The following is a 27564-nucleotide window of genomic DNA, read 5'->3' on the forward strand; positions in this document are numbered from 1 at the left end:
TCCACTATGTCTTGCTTAGGAGCTTTTAGAGGTTGTTCCCAACCCTCCTTTACAAGTGTTAGAGGACCTCTTACAGGGTGCCCAAATAGGAGTTCAAAGGGGCTGAAGCCCACTCCTTTTTGGGATACCTCCCTGTAAGCAAAAAGGAGGCAAGGTAACAGGACATCCCATCTCCTCCTGAGTTTTTCAGGCAGTCCCATTATCATTCCTTTGAGAGTTGTATTAAACCTCTCAACCAGTCCATTTGTTTGTGGATGATAAGGTGTGGTGAATTTGTATGTTATACCACATTCCTTCCACATGGCTTTCAAGTATGCAGACATAAAGTTGCTACCCCTGTCTGATACAACCTCTTTTGGGAAACCCACCCTGGAAAAGATTCCCAGGAGGGCTTTTGCCACTGCAGGAGCTGTAGTGGTCCTTAGAGGAATTGCTTCAGGATATCTTGTGGCATGGTCCACTACCACCAAGATAAACCTATTGCCTGAAGCAGTAGGCGGGTCAAGGGGGCCAACTATGTCAACCCCTACCCTTTCAAAGGGGACCCCAACCACAGGCAGTGGAATAAGGGGAGCCTCTGGGGTGCCACCAGTCTTGCCACTGGCTTGACAGGTGACACAGGACTTACAAAAATATTTTGTGTCCTCTGACATCCTAGGCCAATGAAACAGGGGGACAAACCTTTCCCATGTTTTAATTTGCCCTAGATGTCCAGCCAAGGGAATGTTGTGGGCTAGAGTTAGGAGGAACTCTCTGTATTGCAGGGGAATGACCAATCTCCTGGCTGCTCCAGGTTTTGGGTCCCTTGCCTCTGTATACAAGAGGTTGTCCTCCCAGTAAACTCTGTGTGAGTCACTCACATCCCCATTTTGCTATTTGACAGCTTGCTGTACTAGACCCTCTAATGTGGGACAGGTTTGCTGTGCCACACTCAGCTCCTCCCTGGCAGGACCCCCTCCACCCAAAAGCTCAGCAGTGTCTGCTTCCAGCTCCTCTGGTGAAGGTTCTGCACAGGGGGGAAATTCTTCTTCCTCAGAAGTTGAATCATCTGTAGAGGGAGGGTTAGTAGGTAGGGATTAACCTTTACTAACCTTTAGGGAGCACTTGGTCCATTGTTCCAGGATCCAAGTCACCCTGTCCTTTTTGCTTTTTGGCCTGAGCCCTGGTTAAAGCAAAAGTATGCCCAGGAATGCCCAGCATTGCTGCTTAAGCCTCCAACTCCACTTCTGCCCAAGCTGATGTCTCTAAATCGTTCCCTAGTAGACAGTCTACAGGTAAATCTGAGGCAACCACAACTTTCTTTGGACCAGTAACCCCCCCCCAGTTGAGATTTACAACAGCCATGGGGTGGCTAAGAGTGTTGTTATGAGCATCAGTCACTTGGTACTGGTGACCAAGTTGGTGTTGTTCAGGTTGTCCCTGTAGGTCTGAACCTCAACACCATTTATTAGGGGAAGTTGCTTGTACTTATCCATATTAAGGGGACAAGCAACCAAGGTGGCCAAATCAATGGCACCTTCAGAGACTAACACAGCCTCTGTGGTCTCCCTAACAAGACCAACCCCAACTAAATTACCAAAAGTGAGCCCAGCTACTTCCTTAGATTGGCTATTAGTAGGTTTGCTCCCACCACGACTGCTATTACTAGGGACACTAGGTGTAGCAGTAGGGGTTGTGGTAGTGGGAGGCTTGGTGTTTTTCTTTGCACAACTGGCATCAGTTGTCCAATGGCCTTTTACTTTACATAAATAGCACCATGTTTTTTTTACTTGATTAGAAGAGGATTTGGACCCACCACCCCCACCAGAGTGTTTTTGTGGGCCTGATGAAGACTCATTTTTAGATTTGTTCCCACCCTTGTCTGAAGACTTACCATCCTTCTTCTTGCCATCCTTGTCCCCCCCGTATGAACTTTTCTGTTCACTCTTGTTCTGGCCCATTTGTCTGCCTTTTTTCCCAATTCTTGGGGAGAGGTCAGATCTGAGTCCACTAGATATTGGTGTAACAAATCAGACACAGTTAATCAGAATATGCTCTCTCAGGATCAGATTATACAGGCTTTCATAGTCAGAAACTTTACTGCCATGTAACCACCCCTCCAAGGCCTTCACTGAATAGTCAACAAAGTCTACCCAGTCTTGTGAGGACTCTTTTCTGGTTTCTCTGAACTTAATCCTCTATTGTTCAGTGATTAAGCCAAATCCATCCAAGAGAGCATTCTTCAAAACTGTAAAATTATTGGCATCACTTTCCTTCACAGTAAGGAGCCTATCCTTACCCTTTCCACTGAAAGATAGCCATAGGATAGCAGCCCACTGCCTTTGAGGGACCCCCTGTACAACACAGGCCCTCTCAAGTGCAGCAACCCACTTGTTAATGTCATCCCCCTCCTTGTAAGGGGGAACTATCTTATGCAGATTCTTAGCATCATGCTCTTTCACAGGATTACTATCTGGAATACTGCTGCTGCCACCATGGGGTCCTAACCCCAACCTCTGTCTTTCTTTTTCTAAGTCTAAAGAGTCCCTGTCTACAGCCAGCTGTTGCTGTTTAAGCTTCAGCCTGGACTCTTCCACTCTCAATCTATTGAGCTCCCTTTCTAACATTCTGTCAACAGGGTGGGTGGGTTGGGCATGCTTTGACACAGAAGAGTGATGTGAATGAACAGAGGGAGAATTGTCCCTAACAGTTGGCACTCTAACAACTTGGCCAGCAGGAATGACATCCCTACTGTGATGAGAGCTCACATTAGTACCAGTTATGCTAGGTGGTCTGCTAAGGGGCAAGTTGGGAAGGATACCATCTAACATTCTTACTGGGGGTGCCCCAGAATCAGAGTGTGAACCATCTCCTAACTTCTCAACAGATGTGCCAGCTAAGGCCTTATCATTTTCAATGAGCCTGTTATTCAACAATTCTCTAGAGGGATTCTTCCCTACCCCTAAACCTCTATCAATGCAGAGACTCCTCAACCCTTTCCAGCTAAGGGTATCATAAGCAGTGCTGGCCAGATCAAGAGTAGGACCTGTACCAGGCATGATAGAAGGAAGGTTTAGGGACAGAAAAAGAGAGAAAATGTTTCAGGACTTTTTAAGGAACAAAAAAAAATCTTTTTCAACTTTTTAGAAACTTTTTGAAAGTTTAGAGGTACTTTTCAGCACTTAGCAAATAGAGTAAGAAAAGAAAAGCAAAACTTTTTGGTTAGGTGTACATACCCTGAACTTGTTTTGTATATTATTCTCTTATGAAAAGTACAAAATGACAAAGTGGTAAGTAGTTGCAAGTACTTATCCCACCGCTGCACAACCAATGTAGGAGGCTGGCCTGGCTTGTAGTGGGTACCAAGGGGTACTTACACTCTGTACCAGGTCCAGTTATCCCTTATTAGTGTAGAAGAGGTGTTTCTAGCAGCTTAGGCTGATAGAAGGTTGCTATAGCAGAGAAGCTTAGGCTGAATTAGGAGACATGCAAAGCTCCTACTATGCCACTGGTGTCATATGCACAATATCATAAGAAAACACAATACACAGATATACTAAAAATAAAGGTACTTTATTTTTATGACAACATGCCAAAAGTATCTCAGTGAGTACCCTCAGTATGAGGATAGCAAATATACACAAGATATATGTACACAATACCAAAAATATGCAGTAATAGCAAAAGAAAGTAATGCAAGCAATGTAGAATTACAGTAGATTGCAATGGGAGTACATAGGTATAGAGGCAACACAAACCATATACTCCAAAAGTGGAATGCGAGCCACGAATGGACCCCAAACCTATGTGAGCTTGTAGAGGGTCGCTGGGACTGTAAGAAAACAGTGAGGGTTAGAAAAATAGCCCACCCACGACCCTGAAAAGTAGGTGTAAAATGCACCTATATTCCCCAGAGAGCACAGAAGTCGTGATAGGGGAATTCTGCAAGGAAGACCAACACCAGCAATGCAACCAAAGTGGATTTCTGGACGAGAGTACCTGTGGAACAAGGGGACTAAGTACAAGAGTCGCAACAAAGTCTAGATTGGGCAGATGCCCAGGAAATGCCAGCTGAGGGTGCAAAGAAGCTGCCACTGGATGGTAGAAGCTGTGGATTCTGCAAGAACGAAGAGGACTAGGAACTTCCCCTTTGGAGGATGGAGGTCCCACGTCGTGAAGAAGCTTGCAGATGTGTTCGCACGCAGAAAGACCGCAAACAAGCCTTGCAATCTGCAAGGGTCGCAGTTAGGGTTTTTTGGATGCTGCTGTGGCCAGGGAGGGACCACGATGTTGCCAATTGCGTGAGGAGACAGAGGGGGCGCCCAGCAAGATAGGGAGCCCTCACAGAAGCAGGCAGCACCCTCAGAAGTGCAGGAACAGGCACTACAAAGAGGAGTGAACCAGAGCTCACCCGAAGTCACAAAAGGAGATCCCACGACGCCGGAGGACAACTCAGGAGGTTGTGCACTGCAGGTTAGAGTGTCGAGGACGTAGGCTTGGCTGTGCACAAAGGAAATCCTGGAAGAGTGCACAAGAGCCGGAGCAGCTGCAAATCACGCGGTACCCAGCAATGCAGTCTAGCGTGGGGAGGCAAGGACTTACCTCCACGTAACTTGAACTGAAGAGTCACTGGACTGTGGGAGTCACTTGGGCAGAGTTGCTGAGTTCCAGGGACCACGCTCGTCGTGCTGAGAGGGGACCCAGAGGACCGGTGATGCAGTTCTTTCGGTGCCTGCGGTTGCAGGGGGAGGATTCTGTCATCCCACTGGAGATTTCTTCAGAGCTTCTAGTGCAGAGAGGAGGCACACTACCCCCACAGCATGCACCACCAGGAAAACAGTCGAGAAGGCGGCAAGATCTGCGACACAAGGTTGCAGTAGTCGTCTTTGCTACTTTGTTGCGGTTTTGCAGGCGTCCTGAGCAGTCAGCGGTCGATCCTTTGGCAGAAGGTGAAGAGAGAGATGCAGAGGAACTCTGATGAGCTCTTGCACTCGTTATCTGAAGAATTCCCCAAAGCAGAGACCCTAAATAGCCAGAAAAGGAGGTTTGGCTACCTAGGAAGGAGGATAGGCTAGCAACACAGGTAAGGGCCTATCGTGAGGAGTCTCTGACGACACATGCTGGCACTGGCCACTCAGAGCAGTCCAGTGTGCCAGCAGCACCTCTGTTTCCAAGATGGCAGAGGTCTGGAGCACACTGGAGGAGCTCTGGGCAGGGGAGTGGTCACTCCCCTTTCCTTTGTCCAGTTTTGCGCCAGAGCAGGGCTGGGAGATCCCTGAACCGGTGTAGACTGGCTTATGCAGAGATGGGCACCATCTGTGCCCATCAAAGCATTTCCAGAGGCTGGGGGAGGCTACTCCTCCCCAGCCCTGACACCTTTTTCCAAAGGGAGAGGGTGTAACACCCTCTCTCTGAGGAAGTCCTTTGTTCTGCCTTCCTGGGCCAAGCCTGGCTGGACCCCAGGAGGGCAGAAACCTGTCTGAGGGGTTGGCAGCAGCTGCAGTGAAACCCCGGGAAAGGAAGTTTGGCAGTACACGGGTCTGTGCTATTGACTCAGGGGATCATGGAATTGTCTCCCCAATGCCAGAATGGCATTGGGGTGACAATTCCATGACCTTAGACATGTTACATGGCCACGTTCGGAGTTACCATTGTGACGCTGTACATAGGTAGTGACCTATGTACAGTGCATGCGTGTAATGGTGTCCCCGCACTCACAAAGTCTGGGGAATTTGCCCTGAACGATGTGGGGGCACCTTGGCTAGTGCCAGGGTGCCCACACACTATGTAACTTAGCACCCAACCTTTACCAGGTAAAGGTTAGACATATAGGTGACTTATAAGTTACTTAAGTGCTGTGGTAAATGGCTGTGAAATAACGTGGACGTTATTTCACTCAGGCTGCAGTGGCAGGCCTGTGTAAGAGTTGTCAGAGCTCCCTATGGGTGGCAAAAGAAATGCTGCAGCCCATAGGAATCTCCTGGAACCCCAATACCCTGGGTACCTCAGTACCATATACTAGGGGATTATAAGGGTGTTCCAGTATGCCAATGTAAATTGGTGAAATTGGTCACTAGCCTGTTTGTGACAATTTGGAAAGCAAAGAGAGAGCATAACCACTGAGGTTCTGGTTAGCAGATCCTCAGTGAGACAGTTAGTCATCACACAGGGAACACATACAGGGCACACTTATGAGCACTGGGGCCCTGACTGGCAGGGTCCCTGTGACACATACACTAAAACAACATATATACAGTGAAATATGGGGGTAACATGCCAGGCAAGATGGTACTTTCCTACACTATTTCACTACCCCCTCCAATTTTGAGCACTTAAATAAATATACTTAAAACAGAAAACAATCTGCAGTCTGTCTGTTGTTTCGAAATAGTGTATTAGCAATTACAGTGACAAAATGCTCTTTCAATTGTAATGTCAACATACCTATGTCACACAGCTCAAGTCCATAAGGAATCAAAGGAGATGTCACACAGTGGGATCCACATCTGTGAAAACGTAAGGGAAAGTGACAACTCAGTGACCACACACTGGGTGAAAACGACAGACAGTAGAGAGGTAGTAGTGTTTAAGTACATGTAGTAGGCAGGTCTGTACTCTTAAGTGTGTCTCACTGGAAATATTGCTGGATCACGGAGCCCCTGTTGTTCATGTCTTCTTCCTCTGCTTCCCCGTCTTCACTATCCACAGGCTCCACAGCTGCAACAATACAGCCATCTGGACCATCCTCCTGCAGAAAAGGCACCTGTCATCGCAATGCCAAGTTATGAAGCATACAGCAGGCCACGATGATCCAGAACACCTTCTTTGGTGAGTAGAATAGGGATCCACCTGTCATATGGAGGCACCGGAACCTGTCATTCAGGAGGTCGAAGGTCCGCTCGATCACCCTCCTAGTTCGCCCATGGGCCTCATTGTAGCATTCCTCTGACCTTGTCCTGGGATTCCTCACTGGGGTCAGTAGCCATGACAGGTTGGGGTAACCAGAGTCAGCTGCAAACGGCGAGGGACAAGTATTGGACACACACTAACCTGTATGGTAACCCCAGACCCAGACAACCATTCCCAATGTCTTGCTTCCAGGTGCTCACCTAATAGCCACACACAGTGCCTCTGGAGTTGACCCATCACATAAGGATGCTGCTATTCCGCAGAATGTAGGCGTCATGCACTGAGCCAGGGAACTTGGCATTCACATGGGAGATGTACTGGTCTGCCAAACATACCATCTGTACATTCATAGAATGATAACTCTTCCGGTTTCTGTACACCTGTCCACTCCTGTGGGGGGGACCAAAACCACATGTGTCCCATCAATGGCACCTATAATGTTGGGGATATGTCCCAGGGCATAGAAATCACCTTTCACTGTAGGCAAATCCTCCACCTGAGGGAACACGATGTAGCTCTGCATGTGTTTCAGAAGGGCAGACAACACTCTGGACAATACGTTGGAAAACATAGACTGGGACATCCCTGATGCCATGGCCACTGTTGTTTGAAATGACCCACTTGCTAGGAAATAGAGCACTGACAGCACCTGCACTTGAAGGGGGATTCCTGTGGGATGGTGGATTGCTGACATCAGGTCTGGCTCCAACTGGGTACACAGTCCCTGGATTGTGGCACGGTCAAGCCTGTATGTGATTATGACATGTCGCTCCTCCATTGTCGACAGGTCCACCAACGGTCGGTACACCGGAGGATGCCACCATCTCCTCACATGTCCCAGCGGATGGTGCCTATGAAGGACAACAGTGAGCACAGAGTCAAACAACTCAGAGGTACGTATTCACAGTTTACACAGAACACCAATCATACACAAAAGGTGGCCTGTATGGTTGTTGAGTCTAGCCCTAGGTATGTGTGACGCAGTTGGAAATGAAGCCATGTGGGCCCCTGAAATGGCGGCTGCCTGACCTCTAAAGTGGGACAATGGGATGTGAGGTAACTGCGCTGGCGTTGTACACCGTCGCGGTAGGCGGTCGAAGACCGCGGCGTAATGCTGCATTGGTTAACATTGGACCCTATGGGTCCCAGGAGCCAATGACATTGTGCGCCGCGGACGTGACCGCCATTTTCTATCTGTTCAATCACTCGATACCTGATCTTCGACAGGAGAGAACCTACACTGCAAGTGCTGCTGTGACCTCGGTCTGGAAAAGACAATGGCTCGAGTGTCTGGGGAAAGGGCCCCTGCCTTCACATCGGAGGAGTTGGAGAAGCTCGTGGATGGGGTCCTCCCCCAGTACATGCTACTCTACGGTCCTCCAGACAAACAGGTAAATACACTGTGAGCTTGCTGTATGGGCTATGACTGTGTGGAGTGGGGTGGATGAAAGATGGGGGGGAGATTGAGGCGTGCATGAAACGACGGTGAGTGCATGTGCATCATGGCATGGGTAGGGATGGGGGCCAATCACTTTGACGGTGCAGTTGGTAATAACTACTCTTTTTCCCCTGTACATTCCATGTAGGTCAGCGCCCACCAGAAAAAAGATATTTGGCGTGCCATCGCCAAGGACGTATGGACCCTGGGGGTCTACCACAGACGGAGCACCCACTGCCGGAAAAGATGGGAGGACATTCGCCGCTGGAGCAAGAAGACGGTGGAGGCTCAGCTGGGGATGGCCTCCCAACGTGGGAGGGGTGCCCGTCGCACCATGACCCCCCTGATGTTCCGGATCCTGGTGGTGGCGTACGCGGAGTTGGATGGGCACTTGAGGGCATCACAGCAGACACACGGGGGTGAGTACACTCTCATTCTGCTGACTTTGCATGCAGTGGAGTTGTCTGGGTGGGGGAGGTGGGCTGTGGGTTTCCCTAGGCCAGGGCGAGTTCTGTAGGCAAGGCCCATCCATAAGGCAGGCCATGTGGCACCCCAGCCCACCTCTGTAGAGTGCCAAGTACACCTAGTTATGCCCCTGTGTCATCTATGTGTGCAGATGTCGTCCATAGCTGTGTAGGCCATTTCCCAGGAATTGAACAGTGGAGCCCAAGAGCGCGGCGTAGTGCAGGGGGCTTCTGTGTCTGTCGTGTGGCCGTAATGCATGCACTCAACATGTCTCTCTTCTGTCTTCCCCCCCTTTTTGTGGTCTCCCTGTTCTTGTGTGCATTAGCATCATCAGGCGGAGGAGCAGTGGCACCGGAGCAGGAGGGAGCTGCATCCCACATGGCCCTGGAGAGTGACACTACGGAGTCTGAATTCACCAGTGGGATGGTGGTTGAGGGGAGCTCCACGGCGGGGACAGGAACTGAGACCAGCGACATGGACTCGTCCTCTGATGGGACCTCCCTTGTGGTGGTGGCAACATCTGTGCCCCCCGCATCTACAGGTACAGCCGCCACCCCGCTACCAGCACCGCCGTCCCAGCAACCCCTCAGGCTTTGCCCCGTGCCCGCTCACCCAGGAGGGTGGGCATCACCTTCGCCCCAGGCACCTCAGTCCCTGCCCCAGACACCCCTGCTGCCCTCAGTGAGGAGGCCATTGACCTCCTCAGGTCCCTCACTGTTGGGCAGTCTACCATTTTGAATGCCATCCAGGGTGTAGAGAGGCAGTTGCAACAAACTAATACGTTCCTGGAGGGCATTCATTCTGGTCAGGCAGCCCTTCACCGAGCCTTTCAGACTCTGGCCTCAGCACTGATGGCAGCCATTGTCCCCGTCTCTAGCCTCCCCCTCCAACTTCCTCCACCCAGACCCAATCCCCTCTACCTCAGCCCATCCCAAGCACACCTACAGACCAACTTGCACACATGTCAACACCCAAGGGTAGTTAAGGCAAACATAAGCACCACACATCCCACAGGCATTCATGCACGCATCACACACATGCAGACACACCAACATCCACTACCTCCACTGTGTCCCCCTCCTGCGCGTCTCCCTCCTCCCTCCCAGTGACGTCTACACTCACGCCTGCACGCACTACCTCTACAGCCACTAAGTCCCTCTCCAGCACACCCACCACCACACCCCGTTCACGTGCAGTCACCACCCCCACTACCATTCCCATGTCCCCTGTGTCCTCTCCCAGTGTGTTTGTGACGCCCCCTCCCAAGATACACCATCGCAGGCACACACCCACCCAACAGCCATCCACCTCACAACACCCTCCAGCGCATGCACCTTCACCCAAAGTCACCAAACGTACACCTCCTACAACACCCACCTCTTCCTCCACTCCCAAACCCCCTCCAGCTACCCATCCCAGTGTGACCAAAAAACTTTTCCTGTACACCCTTGACCTCTTTACCACACCTCCCCCATCCCATCCATCTCATAGGTCCAGAACTAGCACCTCAGCCACAACATCTCCGGGACCAGTGGGGCCTGTAGTCACCGGAATCTGGAGGGCACTGGCCACCAGGGCAGCCAGTGTGGCACGGAGCCACAGCACAAACAGTCCCCCACCTGCGAAGCATCAGAAGTTGGCCAGTACCCAGCGGGAGAGGGGGAAGACTCCAGCCACCAAAGCCGCTCCCAGGGATCCCGGTGGGAGTGTGGAGTCATCTGTGACACCTTCCAAGGTGGGGAAGGGCCACAAGATACCTGGCAAGTCTGGGAAGAGCAGCAAGGTCGAGAAGACCGCTATCATCCCCGCTGCCCAGGAGGCCACCGGCAGCACCAGCCCTGCTGCCCAGGAGGCCACCGCCAGCACCAGCCCTGCTGCCTAGGAGGCCACCGCCAGCACCAGCCCAGCTGCCCAGGAGGCCACTGCCAGCACCAGCCCAGCTGCCCAGGAGGCCACCGCAAGCACCAGCCCTGCTGCCCAGGAGGCCACCTCCAGCACCAGCCCAGCTGCCCAGGAGGCCACCGCCAGCACCAGCCCTGCTGCCCAAGAGGCCACCCCCAGCACCAGCCCTGCTGTCCAGGAGGCCACCGCCAGCACCAGCCTAGCTGCCCTGGAGGCCACCGCCAGCACCAGCCCAGCAGCCCAGGAGGCCACCGCCAGCAAAAGCCCCGTTGGGCCATGAAGGACCGTCAGAAAAAGCCCTGTTTGGCCATTAAGGACCGCAAGCAAAAGCCCTGTTCGGCCATGAAGGACCGCCAGCAAAAGCCTTGTTTGGCAATAAAGGACCACCAGCAAAAGCCCTGTTGGGCCATGAAGGACCGCCAGCAGCTGAGACCCTGCAATGGAGACTGCCATCTCAAGCACCACTGAACAGGGCACCGCTGTCTCAAGCACCACTGCACAGGGCACCGCCGTCTCAAGCACCGCTGCACAGGGCACTGCCGTCTCAAGCTGCACAGGGCACCGCGATCTCAAGCACCGCTGAACTGGGCACCGCCGTCTCAAGCACAGCTGAACAGGGCACCGCCGTCACAAGCACCACTGCACAGGGCACTGCCATCTCAAGCACTGCTGCACAGGGCACCGCCATCTCAAGCACCGCTGAACAGGGCACCGCCATCTCAAGCACCGCTGAACAGGGCACCGCCGTCTCAAGCACCACTGGCCCGTGAGCAGCAAGGGCACAACGCAACTGAGTCCGTCACGGGGTGAATGATGCACTCTGGGCACCATGCCCCCTCCAGAACCAGTGGAGAGATACATCCACTCCCTCTGTCCTTAGCAGGATGAAGCACTCTGGGCACTATGCCCCCTCCAGAACCAGTGGAGAGATACATCCACTCCCTCTGTCCTTAGCAGGATGAAGCACTCTGGGCACCATGCCCCCTCCAGAACCAGTGGAGAGATACATCCACTCCCTCTGTCCGTAGCAGTATGAAGCACTCTGGGCACCATGCCCCCTCCAGAACCAGTGGAGAGATACATCCAGTCCCTCTGGTCGTAGCAGGATGAAGCACTCTGGGCACCATGCCCCCTCCAGAACCACTGGAGACTGTTATCCACTTGAGAGACTGTGGCTTTGCACTCCCCAGGATATGGCAGTGGGCAAACCACCCACTGTAGAAACTTGAGAGACTGTGGCTTTGCACTCCCCAGGATTGAACAGTGGGCAACCCACCCACTGTAGAGACATGAGAGACTGTGGCTTTGCACTCCCCAGGATTGAACAGTGGGCATGTGGCCCCCTCGTGGATTTGTCATCGTGCACTCAAGCGGCTGAGGTGCCCCCTTTTCCCTCCCCCTGAGGTGCCTGTTTAGTTGCTGTCTAATGCCCCTGCAGTGTTCTCTCCGTCATGGTCGGGGATCTTGTGTGGGCCTTGCCTATACCGCGTGGTCCTGGTGTTCCACGGACTTTCTTAGAACACTACCTGGACTTCGCCACCGGCGTTCGTGTTCCTGGTAGAGGAGCAAGAAGATGAGGGCTGGAAAAATGTGACGCTCTGGTTCCATGGCATCCTCGTTTCTCGTGGAGTGTGTAGAGGTGAGCGTTTTTTCCTTCGGGATTCCTGTTTCCGACGTGTTTTTATCCACGGTGAATCCGCCCCGGAAAAGGTGGTGGATTGGCCTGTCATAATAGTGTGGGTGGTACATTGTCTCCCGCCTGTCTGTTGGCGGTGAACACCCCGCTGTTTGTTTGTACCACCGTGGAGGTCGGAGTGTTAAAGTGGCTGTCTTTGTTGGCGATTTCCACCACGGTCGTGATTCCAAATTTTTTACCGCCGGCCTGTTGGCGGTCTTACCGCCGCTTTAACACCGACCGCCAGGGTTGTAATGACCACCATAATCTCTTTGCATATACAGCAAAAGGGCTTTGTTCAGATATGTTGGGTTGTTATCTGTTTGTGAGGTGAGTTCCTGGCCAGGCACACTCTCAACAGGTTGGAAAGATGTCGACCTCCCATTGAGTTATCAGGGTGTGCAACACAGGCTGACTCAGACCAAGCAAGGCATTCAGGGTGAATAGCTCTCAACTGTTGCCACATCTCAGTAGTACTCATGGAATATTGATTGTTTACGCTTGCCCTGGTGAACTCTTTTTGGCATATGTTACAAATTACATATTTGACAGACTCTTTTTTTCCACCAGGCCTCAACCTAAAAGCTCGCCAGACCAAGGTCTCTCTGGGTGACTGAGGTAGCTGACTTGCACTAACAGGAGTAGGATTCTTATCTAAATCAGATGATGACATTCTTATACCAGAAAATCAGCAAAGTCAGAGAGGTAGCCAAAGTGTAATCAGAGAAAAACTGAATAGTCAAATGATGCAACAAGGAAGGAATCTCTCTTTGCTAAAAATGACATCCGTATGAACCAATCACAATCCTTCCTTGGGATGTTTTTTCTCTCCCAGGCATCTTGTGGGTATCTCAAGAGAAGGTTGCGAGATCGTAAAATACCGAGAGCGTTCATAATATCTGAAATGTAATACATCAACTGTTTTTGAAATGTAAACAACCCTTCCCATGTCTTACATTCTTCGACAGGACGTACAAACACTGTTGTGAACTCAATTCCAAATTTATGATCTCCCAAGTGGATTTTGACAGCCGAACAGAAAATACAGCCACCTCATATTGCATGCAGGGGATTGTTTGTTCAGTTCCGGCGATTTTCTTGTGAGAGCCCTATGTTTGTAAACAAAATAATTCATACAATATATATACTGTACTGACTTTATTATTAAACAGTGCCATTCAATAATAACTGAACAGATTAGAATTAAATGTATAACTCTGCAATCTCGTGAGCCTTCACAAAAGCAATAACACCACTTAAAAATAGATACTTAGTGAAAACACATAATTTACTGTATCAATAAAACTGATCAGTGTCTTTTAAAAATATAAGTATGAAGTTTATGATACATACAAAGACTATGAAAACTACGTTGGGAATATTTCTGTAGAAGTGAGTTATGAAAACTAAGAAGTTGTACATTCTCAGTGCAAACACTTTGTGCCTATGTATTTCTAAATATATTTTTATTTTTAAAACAAACCTATACATTCACTGAAAAAACAAAGGTTAAAGTAATGTTTTAGTTAGGTGTAATACAAATATGAGTGTTCCAATAGGAAAACTCTTATACATTCAATGAAAAAAACTCAAGATTAAAGCACATTGTAGTTAAGTGAATTTCTCAGTGACGATGTTAACATTTTGAACTAAAGAAACACAGAAATTCACCAGCTATAGTTAGCAGCACAAACTAAAGTTTCCGCCTTGCCATGCATTGCTTATGACTGTGCATATTACATCACTTATGATATGTTCTATGACATCACTGATTATACCCCACATATTTTTTTCTGGATGAGAACATACCTAGTTAAATGCACTTTGTGGACATTTTGCTTGGTTTTGTATTATTGTTTTATTTGTATAATGATTTTACATTTCTCTCACAGGTGCTGATAATGTAAGTGACTAGATATGAGATGTGTGTGCAGGTAACTGGACATAAAATTAGCTAAGTGGTTTCAGACTTTTTGGGGAGTAAGCCCACTTGTAATCTGAATGTATCACATTGATAGAGCTGTAAACCTTTTATGTGCGCAATGGCACATGCCAATTTGAGCAGTACCATGTTTTGTCATAATCCACGACTATATTGGACATTGCTGTGTAACTAAAAATAAGAAAATTGCTATGCTTAATGTTCAGATTAACAAAGTGGTCACTGCAGTTTAATTGTGATCAACGTATTCACATGAAGTGATTTAGAGCCTTGAATTAATATTTAGTAACATAATACAGAGTGTTCCATTAAATCTATTGTGTATTTAGGGGCATATTTATTCTCCGTTTGCGCCGAATTTGCGTCGTTTTTTTCGACGCAAATTCGACGCAATACTAACTCCATATTTATACTTTGGCGTTAGACGCGTCTAGCGCCAAAGTTCATGGAGTTAACGTCATTTTTTTGCGTGAACACCTTCCTTGCGTTAATGAGTTGCAAGGAAGGCGTTCCCGTCTTAAAAAATGACTCCCAGGCATGTGTGTGGTATTTATACTCCCGGGCAAAAATCACGCCCGGGAGTGGGCGGGGCAAAAAAAACAGCATTTGCGCCTCTTTTTAACGCCTGGGTCAGGGCAGGCGTTAAGGGACCTGTGGGCTCAGAATGAGCCCAGAGGTGCCCTCCCCTGCCCCCAGGGACACCCCCTGCCACCCTTGCCCACCCCAGGAGGACACCCAAGGATGGAGGGACCCATCCCAGGCAAGAAAAGGTAAGTTGTGGTAAGTATTTTTTTTTAATTCTTTTTGTGGCATAGGGGGCCTGATTTGTGCCCCCCTACATGCCACTATACCCAATGACCATGCCCAGGGGACAGAAGTCACCTGGGCATGGCCATTGGGCAAGGGGGCATGACTCCTGTCTTTGCTAAGACAGGAGTCATGTTAATGGCGTCTGGGCGCCCAAAAAAAATGGCGCAAATCGGGTTAAGACGATTTTTTTGCCTCAGCCTGACTTGCCCCATTTTGGGACGCCCAAACGCCATTTTTCCCTACGCCGGCGCTGCCTGGTGTACGTCGTTTTTTTTCACGCACACCTGGCAGCGCCGGTCGGCTAACGCCGGCTAACGCCATTCAATAAATACGGCACCCGCATGGTGCTTCAGAATGGCGTTAGCCGGCGCTAATTTTTTTGGCGCAAAACTGCGTTAGCGCAGTTTTGCGTCAAAAAGTATAAATATGGGCCTTAATTGCTTAACCAGGTAATAATTGCAACCAGTGAATAACCCAAGTGAAGGGTAATTTTCTTGATGTCTATTTTGTTGTGAACCCCAACAATATAGAATATTGCTAGGTAACCAAAAATATACAAGTTACTATGTTCAGATCAATAATAATGTGTCATTGTAGCTGAAATGTGACTACCTTATTCACATGAAAGAATTTTGCGCTTTGATCTAATTTTAAGTTGCATTGTTCTGGGTGATCAATTGAATATATCGTGCATTTAAATGCCTGATCATGGAATAATTCCAATCATTGAATAACCCACTTGGGGGTTCATTTTCTTATTTAATTTTTCTTACTTTGTATTTGGCCCTTAGTTTGGGATGTCAACTAGGATTGATGGCAATGTAATAATTAGCTTAGTTGATAAACAAGTCAAAGTTGGCGGTTATACACCAGAATGTCTATTGGCAACTGTAGCTTTATGTCCATCTTTTGTGCCAATATTTCACATTGTCACTTCATATTCACAGAGTTGGATTATGTTTGTAAACTTGACTAGTGATCAAGGGAAAGTATCCGCCAAAAACATTGGGTGCAGTGCTTTGCTGTAATAAACCCAGAGCACATTTTTACACTTGAAGGTTGTGTCCTGTTACCCGGAACGCTTTGCACTTTGGGAGGAGGAATACCTATGGGCCCTTCCACACCCGTCCTTCATGATCTATATATATATTACCTAGTGGCAGTAACGACTAGGTAGTTATATTAACAACCTTGTTTCTACAGGAAAAGTGTTTTTTTACTTGCCTATATCTTTGGCACTGGTTAACGAATCTTCACAAAACTATTCAAAACAATTTGACACTCAAGTGAGCTGCTGTCATTAAAGTTTTGGTGTCAGATCCACAGGACGGAATTACACCAAATTTGGCAGAAAATTAGCTTTTGATCTAGAAAGCAACTTTTCGTTATTTGGTGTAAATCCATTCAGTAGTTTTTTTAATAATTAAAGAAAAAAAGAATTTGTATATATGGGGAAGCGAAGGCTTCTCGAACCTTAGCGAGCTCATGCGGAGATTTGATTGGCTGCCAACACTTAAACAAGGAAGTTTTGGTAACCATGTTGGAACTCAGCTTCAGCACAGGCCCAGCTCCTGCTTTGTCCCTGGGTGCCCACCCCCAGGACATAGCTGTTCACTTTTGTTTGATGGGAGCTGACAGCTCCCACCAAGCAAAAGCAAACAAAGTCCACTTTCTGACAGCGAGAGCTGTTAAACAGCTCCCACTGTCAGAAAGTGGAGTTTTCATCCGTTTCCCAGCATGCACATATGCGCGCAGGGACATAGATGAAAACATTGCTCTCGCAAGCAAGGGACTGCTATTTAAAGCAAGTCCCTGCTTATGGGAGCATTGCCTTCTCCCGCAGGATGTAGGGGTGGGCTATGATCATGGGGGGCCTTGAGGCTCCCACTGCGGTCCTGTCACTCTCTCTCTCCTCCATCCCATAGTAGGATGGAAGAGAGAGAGAGAGATTGTCATTGCAATGGTCTCTCCATACATTGACTTCAAAGAGTAAGTCTAGCAAGATGTTTGGGACAAATGCCATAGTTACATTTGGATGCAGAGTGGAGTAGGATCACTTCTGGCCTAATGTAAGCTGTCTTGGGCTGTCACTCAGTAGGCTGAAGGTTCAAATCATAGTATCACTTGGCAGTATGTTCGTTTTTTTACTGGAATTTTGACTATTAAACCTTCCTAGTGATGGAACATTCACATTTCTCTCCAATCACATGCGTGGGTTGGCTATCATAGGTATGTCTGGAAGTATCACAGTATGGCCTAAAGGTTACAGTTACAGACCCTCAAACTGAAAGTTGAGGATTCCACTCCAGCTGTGTCTGTGGTCATTTTTCTTCATTCATTTCTTTTAAACTTCAAAAGTTTAAGGTTCATACTGTAAGCTGTGCATGGCAGGGTGGCGAGTTGTAGTTATCTTAGTGCACAAGTTACAGTTATTGGAGATAACTCTAACTATAACAGGTGAATTTCTATGGTTTGGTACATTTAAAATGTGAGCTTAACTATGACTTCCCTGTAACCTTTGATTTTTTACGTAAATATATATATATATATATATATATATATATATATATAGAGAGAGAGAGAGAGAGAGAGCAAAAGAAAGTGATAGAGATATAGTTATACATATATATTATATAAAAACACACATATATATATATATAAATATATATATACATATATATATATATATACATACATATATATATATATATATTCTTTAAAACTGCTTTCTCCTGTGCATGTTATGAAAGATGATATATAACATACCTGTTATATACATATATGCACACATCAATATGTACATTAATTAAAATGTTTATTATATATATTTAAAAAATGTAATTATGTTTCTATGTGTGTATAAATATTATGTATGCATGGAACAGACATTAGCAATAGCATACAAAAATACAATTACTTGTACACACATATAAATATATATCTATGTATACATAATATATTTTGTAAATAACATATTCATATTTATAATTTGTATATCAAATATATTGTATATATATATATATATATATATATATATATATTATATATATATATATATATATATATATATATATTGTGAATAAAATGCAGATTCATTAAATATAAAATTTATTTCTAAAGAATAAAATCAACTGGGTTTGGTGGGACAGGTAGAAAACACAAAACACACAAACCGGGGAGAAAAATGTAAAATGTTCAAACAGGGAAGTAGAAAACTAATAAAAAAAATAAAAGATGTGCAATAAAAGGATGACAGGTGAGCAGAATGAGGTGGATTAGTTTGGACAGGCTTAGGCAAGAGGAAACATAAGAGGATGGCTAGGCAGGAGCAGGCCTCAAGAAAGAAAATGTCTGTATGCTTGCGAACCGCGACATGCTGTTTGCCTTGTTTTTTAGTGTAAATGGCGTCACTTTGTCATTTTTCTGATGCAACATGCTCGAGACAATTCTCAAATAATTCTGTGGAATCTCGCAGAATGTTTGGGTAATTTCGTGTGATTGCGTTATGCAGAATTACCCAAGTTACACCCAGGCCTAGAAATCATCTGTCTTTAAAATGTTTCTGAAACAACTAGCCCATTATTTCTCATTCTTTTAAGCTAGAACTTACAAGTAGGTCTGATCCCATAGAAAAATCTGTGAAGGTATATGGATGAAAAGGTGGAAACAAAAGAACCTCTCCACCATTGCCATTAAATGATTATAAATTTGATATCAGGTTATCTGGCCAGATGAAAGGTATGTGATGCTAAAAAAAACAGTCTGAAGGTACAGGAGCTGTCAACAGTTTGCTGGCTGTATGTTGTCCTCAGTCTCCTCTATTAGTAAGGTTTCACTGCCATAATATAAAGCCACTGCATTACGGGCCATTCGTATCGATTAAGAAGAGCTTCCAATCAAAGACTGTCACAGGCTGAGAACTGTTTAGGTGGACATCATAATTGATTATGATTTCTTACTACAAATCACTCAAACACGTTCTTGTGCCCTGTAGTAGAGGACAGTATGACTTGCTGTTGCTTTAGAACATTCAGGAAACTGCTGTCCAGCACAAAAGCTCTTGTCCAACAAAGGAGGATCAGCAGGCGGATCTGTTAGCAGGACAACAAGATAAGAGATGGTCAACACAAGTGACAACCTTAACAATGACCAGACAAGGTGTCTTGTTCCAGAACTCCAACATGTAATATTGTAGCATGGTGCAAATGCCTTCTGCTGATAAAAGAGTGCAAACAAAAGGTAATGAAATCATTGTAAAGACGAAGCTCTGGGTGTAATGTAATGTGATGGAAAGAGAGCCACTCCTTAAAAAAAACATGAGGGACAACCAGGTAAAAAAATCGGACAGGTATAAATGTTTGCACGAGCCTGGTCTATAATACCGAATCTGCCTTCCTGACAAAAGAGGTTTCTATACTTGTTTTGCCAACATTGTCTGTACTTTTATACTGGGGCAAATCTTGCTTTCAATGTACTGTGCTATTTCACCTCACAGTTATGTTTTTGGTGAAATTCCATTTTAATTAAACTGCACACTTTTCACTACAGGACATGGTTATCTGCTTTCATCAAGAATTGCCAAGTAAATGCTATTTTTGAGCACGGCTTTGACTACCAGGACAAGATATGGATTCAATCTTCTAAGCTAGACAAAAGAAAAACATCTCGTTCAATTAATTTCCTTCCTGCACACGTTCCACAGGAACCCCACTGCACTTTTTGTAGACAGTTGGCTAGGTACAAGTAATGTGCATTTTTTTCTGATCCAGAGAAGGCAGTGAGCAAGAGAGACAGGAAATGCGGGGACGTTTAACAGTAACATCCAGATTAAAATAGGCAGAATTGTGTTGGTTCCTCGGATTAGGGGCCACTACACATCTAGGAACCTTGGAGGACAGCAAGAACATACAAGTTCGAGTAGTTATTGCAGACATTACCCCTACAACACCGCACAAGTGCAGGTGCGGATGCTCAGTACATTTGATTGGGGGGTTGTTATTCCAAATCCTGACAGTGGTTCAATTGGCCCATCCTTCACGTTTTTGTGTTCTTCTCAATGTGCCATTCTCTGTAGTTCCTACCCCTTGCTTTGCTGTGAAACTCTTTCAATACCTCACTGATGAGGCCCAACAAGGCCGACACATGCATGTTTCGGCGCAAACCGAACACCATATTTATTCTTTGATGCCCGACCCTGTGAACGTCAAAATTCAGCAGTGTGCATCATTTTCTGGATACGTGAAACCGCCTTGTGTTAATGACATGCAGGGTAGGCGTTCCCGTCCAAAAAATGACTCTAAGGCCTGTGAGCCTTATTTATACTCCTGCGTCATTTTGATGCACAGGAGGGGGCGGGCATTAAAAATTGGCACCCAGCTTGATTTGCGCCATTTTTTAATGCCTGGTTCAGGGCAGGCATTAAGGGGCCTGTGGCCTCATTTACATGGTCTCTGACCATGGAAGCAGTCCACAGGTGCCCTTCCCTGCCCCCAGGGACACCCCCTGCCACCCTCGCCCACCCCTGGAGGACACCCATGGATGGGGGGATCCATCCCAGTAAATACAGGTAAGTAGAGGTAAGTATTTTTTTTATTTTTTTTATGTAGCATAAACCCTAACTTGGGCCCCCCTTACAAGCCACTGTGCCCAATGACCATGCCCAGGGGACAGAACCATTGGGCAGGGGGGCATGACTCCTAACTTTGCTAAGACAGGAGTCATTTCAATGGGGGTTGTGCATCAAAAAATGGTGCAAGGCCGGTTAGAGCCATGACTTTTGACTCTAACCTGACTTGCACCATTTTTTGATGCACAATCTCCATTCTTCCCTGCGCTGCCCAGTTATTTTTTTTTACTCTAACGAGCCCGCAGCGCCGGCTACGGTCAATCCATAAATAAGGCCCGCCTGGTGCATTGGAATGGCGATAGCCGGCTGTAAATTTTTTTACACAAACCAGCGCTGTCGCTGGTTTGCGTCAAAAAGTATAAATATGGCCCTATGTGTGGAATGTCTGTGGGCAATTGCCAGAGATTCCAATTGTCACCTCCTGGTGTTCTTTTACATTCCAGTCCAACAAACGGAGGAACACAGCAGAGGGACAAAGATTGCTCCAGAAAGCATTAGTGTCAGGGGGAAACTCCTAGGATTACTCACAGCTGTTTTGCTCAGGAAAGAGAACTGCGCATCGCTGGAAAGAAAGGGCATGCACAAGCAAATTAACAGAAATAAAGTTTCACTTTAATGCATATATAATCAAGACAGCATGACCTACAAGTAACCAGATCAGGATTAAACTCGCCTTTTCTCTATAGCAGCTCAGCAAATACGCAAAATAGATACAGCATTAATTTCATCCATTGGGACCCATTTCTAACTGGGGAACTTGAATGGAAAGAAAACGAGTGATACTTAATCAGAAAAAATGCAATACAAAATATTAAAAACATTAACAATGACGGTACAGAAAATAAAGCGATTTATTTTAGAATCGAAAATACCTAGAGTTTCCCCACTAAACCTGCCAGCCTTGGAACGCGAGACTACATCAACTCTAATTATATCTCTGAGACATGAATTCCAGGAGCAATTTCACACACGGTTTCATGATTGTGTTCATTCTCATTACCCTTTTCCTGGCAAATATGCATGCAGTTTCCAATTAGATGCCTGCTTTCAGAACTTGCTGGGTCAGTGACCACTGCTGGAGGAAAGCAGTTGGATATATGAGGATCTGGCTTTCCTTAACTAAACTTCACTGCACGGAGACTGCACTTGGCCACGCAGCAAAATATAATATAATTAAAGAAAAGTCCTCCTGTGCACTATCATTTACATAAATATAATGGATCCCAGCAAGGAGAGCCGTTTTATTTCGAGTTTAGTTTAATGTTATTTTTTTTTCCTAAGCTGGTTCAACGAGCACAACATTCCACTTTATAAGATAAATCATGGAAGAGAGTGAATTCAAAAAGTGAATATGTTTAACTGAAAAAAATAGGACAGTGTTTGATTTGGGATTTCTTCTTTTGAGCTCGACCATAGCAGTGCACAAGCTCTGCTTTTCTGACTTGTTGGTCTCTATGTGGGCTTGTAACCACGGCCACCTCACGCCTATCACTTTCACTCGTTCATGGGCTTGCCTTTCAAAAATCCTTTAGTGACATTGGAAAATGCTTCATGTTTGTTCCGCCTTGGCCGGTTTTGTTACCTCCTTAGGGACCGACTCTTTTACATGGATAATTGAAGTATTGTTGATATGTCTGAGAGGGAGCTTGTTAGGGTCAAGCCTGCGTTGCACCCGCTTGCGCATGCATTTCGACTGCAAGACGCTTTAGGAGTTAGAAAAGGGCTCGGAGACCCGTCCATGTCACGTCAATGTCTTTCATTGGTTTTTGGGCTTGCCTGTTAAAATCTGCTTGCTTTCATTAGTGGAAGACACGCATACGTCATGCCCTTTCCGGTGGTTAGCCCTCCTCGAGCGCAGCGACCAAGTACTGAAAACATGCGAGGCTCGCTGTTTCCCTTCAGGTTTGTGGACTACTTTTTATCTTTTATTCGCAGCGCAATCTCGCTTGGCAGAAGTCGAGTACTTTGCATAACATCGACCCTGTTACATAGTTAATTGCACTTCTGCCGGTTACGTAGATGATTGTACTTTTGCTGCGCTGTTTTTTTCCATTCAATGTGGCAAGAAAAATCTGGTTGGGAGTTTACAACTGCTAATAGCTGTAACTCGGAGAAATGCGAGACCCTATTGCATTGCAAATGTTTGCTTTTCCTTTTGTGTCTCCTTCGCGTTCACGCTCATGGCGGCTCTGACGCTTTGAACTGACCAGATTATGTCAACTGTTTTCCTTTTCCTTTTCAATTTATCTGGAAAGAAAAGTCAAGTTAGGAATTTACAACTCTAATAGCTTCTACTCGAGCAAAAGCGAGACTCATTGCATTGCAAATGCTTGTCCTAATTTGCACTAATGCTGAAGGCACCGTCGATGTCACACCACACCAATGCACAGCCTCAACATTTGAATTTCAGTAGCACACGTACACGGAACAAGTTAGAAAACTTACAACGTGGCAAAGCATTTTAATTACACATATTTTGTTCATGAAATGTTCGTTCACTATAGAAAATGTCGTGTATTCTTGCATTAAGTTCACATTGACGCACTGCACTCTAATGCAAGGCATGGTGCACTTTATAGCTTGGCGCACAGTGCGCTCTAATGATGGGAATACATCACGCTCTAATGCATGGGTACTCACAACCTTTTTTCGGGGGCAAAAGTACAGTTTTGTTTGTGGCTGAGGTCCGCTCTGATGGGCCTACAGATATGGGTGGGGTGGGGCAGGGCTGTTAAGAGTAAAACATCAAATAATGCTGTATACGATTTTTGCAAAGCATGAAAGACTGCATCAATTAGAGCTTAATGCAGGCAATGTTAGCTTTGATATCAGGGAAATCAACAGACACACTGACCTGAAGGCCACCTGGCGAGGAGGGCAGGAGGGAAACAAGCTAGTTGGAGAGCAGGCTGCCAGAACCACGGCTGCGAGAGGTGACCTTTTGTGGGAGAAAAATGTTGGAGAAAGCAGGCGGCTAATGCACACAAGGCTGCGGGCAACGATGCCCTCGGCAAAGGTAGCAGGAAGCTTGCAAAAAGGCCCCTTAAAAGTCAGCTGTGCATGCGCAGCAGCTGACATTTAAAGTGCCTTTGGTTCCTTCTACTGCCAGGTGGACGACGTCACACGTAGGGGGCTTCCAGATGCTTTCAGTAAACACAAAAGGGGGCAGCTGGAGCATGCCCACTGAAGTTGGTGTGGAGCATGTTCCAGCGATACTCTTTTGTTTGCTGAAAGCACTGGGCATCGGGGAGACCCCTAGGGAGCAGCTGTGCGGGGCTTCCCCCATGCAAGGTCTGCAGGGCCGCTGGCAGCTAGCAGGCCGTACTCTGAATACCACTGCTCTCATGCATAGCACATACTGCACTCTGATGCTTGGTATACACTGTACTCGACTGCTGCCGCACATTGCACTGCAATCATATCACTTAATGACCTCTACTGTTTGGTACACAACGCACTTTAGTGTCTGGACACACTACATTCTAATGCATGGTACAAGGCTCTCTAAAGCATGGCACACAATGGACTGTAACGATGAGGACAGTGCATTCTAATGTCTGGCATACAATACGCTCTAATGTCTATCAAACACAGACCCAGTGCATGGCGCAGTACACTCAAATGTCTGTCACACAGTGCCCTTCAATCTATAGCGCAGTACACTGTAAAGCGTGGCACAGAATGGACTGTGACAATGGGAACAGTGCACTCCAATGACTGTTGTACACATGCCTTTTAATGCATGGCATTGCACTTTAATGCCTGAGCATGCTGCACTCTAATGCTTGGAATATATTGTGTTCCTCCGACTGGCACACACTGCACTTTCGTTCATGGCACAGTGCTCTCTAATGTCTGGCATTCGATGCTTTCTAATGTATGGCACACGCTGAGATTCTACGTTTCCTCTGCTTTCAAGCGACAGTAATTTCCACACTTAAGCTGCTTCCTCAAGAATTTAAATGTCACAGTAATGTGTTCCAGTGACATTTAAAAAAACAGAAGAAATTAATGCTTTCACAATGCTCTAAATAGACTTTTATTGAGAGATAGTAGGGAAGCGTAAACAAACAATTAGCCTACTTTCATTTCTGCATCTTTACAATCGGGCACATTTAGAAGACCACTAGGAAAGAGATCTCAGATTATTAAAAACAATAAAAAACAAGCAAACCTTCACATTAAAATACCTTAATACAGCATGACATAATGTGATTTTGTTTTCAATTTACATGATCATTGCAATGCTGAGAAGAAAGTGGATTTGATTTAAAGTGACTAATTATTAGGCAACAGTCCACAAACATAAAGTATAAATTTAGATGCAATTCTTAGATCTTTAGTTAAGAAGGTATCTGGGGACTACAGGGGCAAGGGATTGGAGGCAGTAGAGAAGTGGCAGTTCTCTAGATGCAGAAGGGCCGTTTCAAAAGTAAGGAGAGAAGAGACAACATGAAAATTGTCTTGGAGTCATTCCTTGGGGTGCTGTTAGAGTAGATAGAATAAACAATCCAGGATGCAAGGACATCTAGGTTTAAAAATAAGCTTTAGATTTGTATTACATAATTAAGGGATGGTTTATGATCTTATAGATAAGGATTGGATGTTTTTAAATCGTTCAAGTTACTGGTAGGCAGCCAATTTGGTATAGGAAGTAAGAGGTTAGCATGTGTGCGGCCCGAAAATGTACAGGACTTTAAAAAGCAAACATTTAGACCTTGTCTAAAGGTCAAGCAAAAGTAGATGAGCCTACCGGTAAGGTGTTGCAGTAATCTAATTTTCTAAATGTAAGAGTTGTTAGGAGGTCTCACCGTTTTGGGAACATAGCAGACTTCAAAGACATGAAAAAAGGACATGGAGACTGTAGAGACCCATAATGAGACCCTTGAGATGACAACAATGTTAGTTTACTTCCCATTCCATCAGGGTACCTAATCGTTCAGACAGTGCAAATTATTCCCAATTCAAGGTGGCAGAGGAGTATTTCCAAGTCAAGTGGGAAAGAGATGGTATTTAACCCAAGAGCACTGTAAGCATCTTACCTGGCAACTGAACGTTTGTGGGTTCAATTTGTTTTCATACCTGTTGGCCCCCGGCCTTCCAGTCACCTAGTCTTCCCTCTTGTTGCTTTATCACTTCCTTCAGTTCTCCTTGTTAATATCCTCCTTAACATCTGCACATCTTTACTTCAGTTTACACCTCCTACAAACCTGTTCCTGGAGCCCGCTGCTACTATCTGTTCTTCTCCTCTGTCTGCTTCTAACTTTTGCCTACAGTGGTGAATACTGTGAATTATTTGGCATATTACCTATAAGAAGCTTGCTCTCAATGTCCACATATGATGAGAATAAAAGGCTGTGCCTCATCCTAGGTGGAGGACAACTACAGATTGGGGGCCGTAATCCTGAGGACTCTGCGGGCCATTCCAGTGCTTCTCCCTCACACTTCCTCACGTTTACCTCAGTGTTAGACCTGGCATCCTTAGGGTGGTCTTACCCCAGACTTTTTGGCTTTCCCTCCTGTTTTGTTGCTGTATCTTTTTTTTGGCCTTAGGGCTCTGAGCACTTTACCACTGCTAATCAGTGCTAAAGTGTATGTGCTTCTCCCCTATAAACATGGTAACATTGGTATACTCACAATTGACATGTTTAATTGATCTGTAAGTCCCTTGTAGAGTGGTGAATCATACCCCCAGGGCCTGTAAATTAAATGTTATTATTGTGCCTGCAGCACTGATTGTGCCACCCACCTAAGTAGCCCTGTAAAACCAACACAGGCATGCCACTGTAGAGCCTGTGTGTGCCGTCCCACTGCCACCCTACCTTGGCACTTAAAACCCCTTGCCAAGTCGTACACTCCCCTTTTACTTACATCTAAGTCACCTCTAGAGTAGGCCCTAGGGTGCTCATGGAACACGTAATGCCTTTCTACAATGTAAGTAGAACAGCAGTACATGCACCTCACAGCTTGCATGTCCTGTAATGAGAAACCCCTCCAGTGTTTTTAAGGTCGAGCGCACAAGCAGTCTGACCTGTTCTACGTCTTGTGGGCTTTTAACCATGCCCACCGCATGCCAATCACTATCACTTTCTCGTGGGCTTGCCTTTCAAAAGTACTTTGTTTTCATTGGTAAATGCTTTACATTTGTCCTTCCTTGAGGCAGTTTGGTTATCATCTTGGACACCGACCATGTTACATGGATAATTGCACTTTTGTCGATCTGATTGACTTCGAGTGAACTTCTTTTTCCTTTTGTGTCTCTTCTTCATGCTCATGGTGGGCGTGGCGCTTTAAATCGGCTCGCCTATGTCAGGTGTTTTACTTTTCATTTTCAATTTAAGTGGCAAGAAAAGTCCAGTTAGGAATTTACAACATTAACAGCTCTAACTCGAGCAAATGCGAGACACATTGCATTGCAAATGCTTGTTTAGTGTGTGAAGTCACCAGCAAAATCTAGGTAATCTATTTTGTGAGCAACAAGAAAGTACCTCCTGTAATGATGAGTGTTCTGTGACAGAAATGTAATTTATAGGTGTTGTAACTGGTACATTGAACTTTTCTAATTTTCACCTGTTAGAAATGGGGTCTTTGGTTGGCAGTCAGGTTACCCCCTGTCCAAGCAAGGACCCTCACTCTAGTCAGGGTAAGTCACGCACAATCCAAAATATCCTGTGCCCACCCTCTGGTAGCTTGGCACTGAGCAGTCAGGCTTAACTTCGAAGGCAATGTGTAAAGTATTTGTGCAATAACACAATATAGCACCACAAAAATACACCACACAGTGTTTGGAAAAATATATAATATGTATCTGGATATTT

This window comes from Pleurodeles waltl, chromosome 4_2 (assembly GCF_031143425.1).
Source record: "Pleurodeles waltl isolate 20211129_DDA chromosome 4_2, aPleWal1.hap1.20221129, whole genome shotgun sequence".
NCBI lineage: Eukaryota > Metazoa > Chordata > Amphibia > Caudata > Salamandridae > Pleurodeles > Pleurodeles waltl.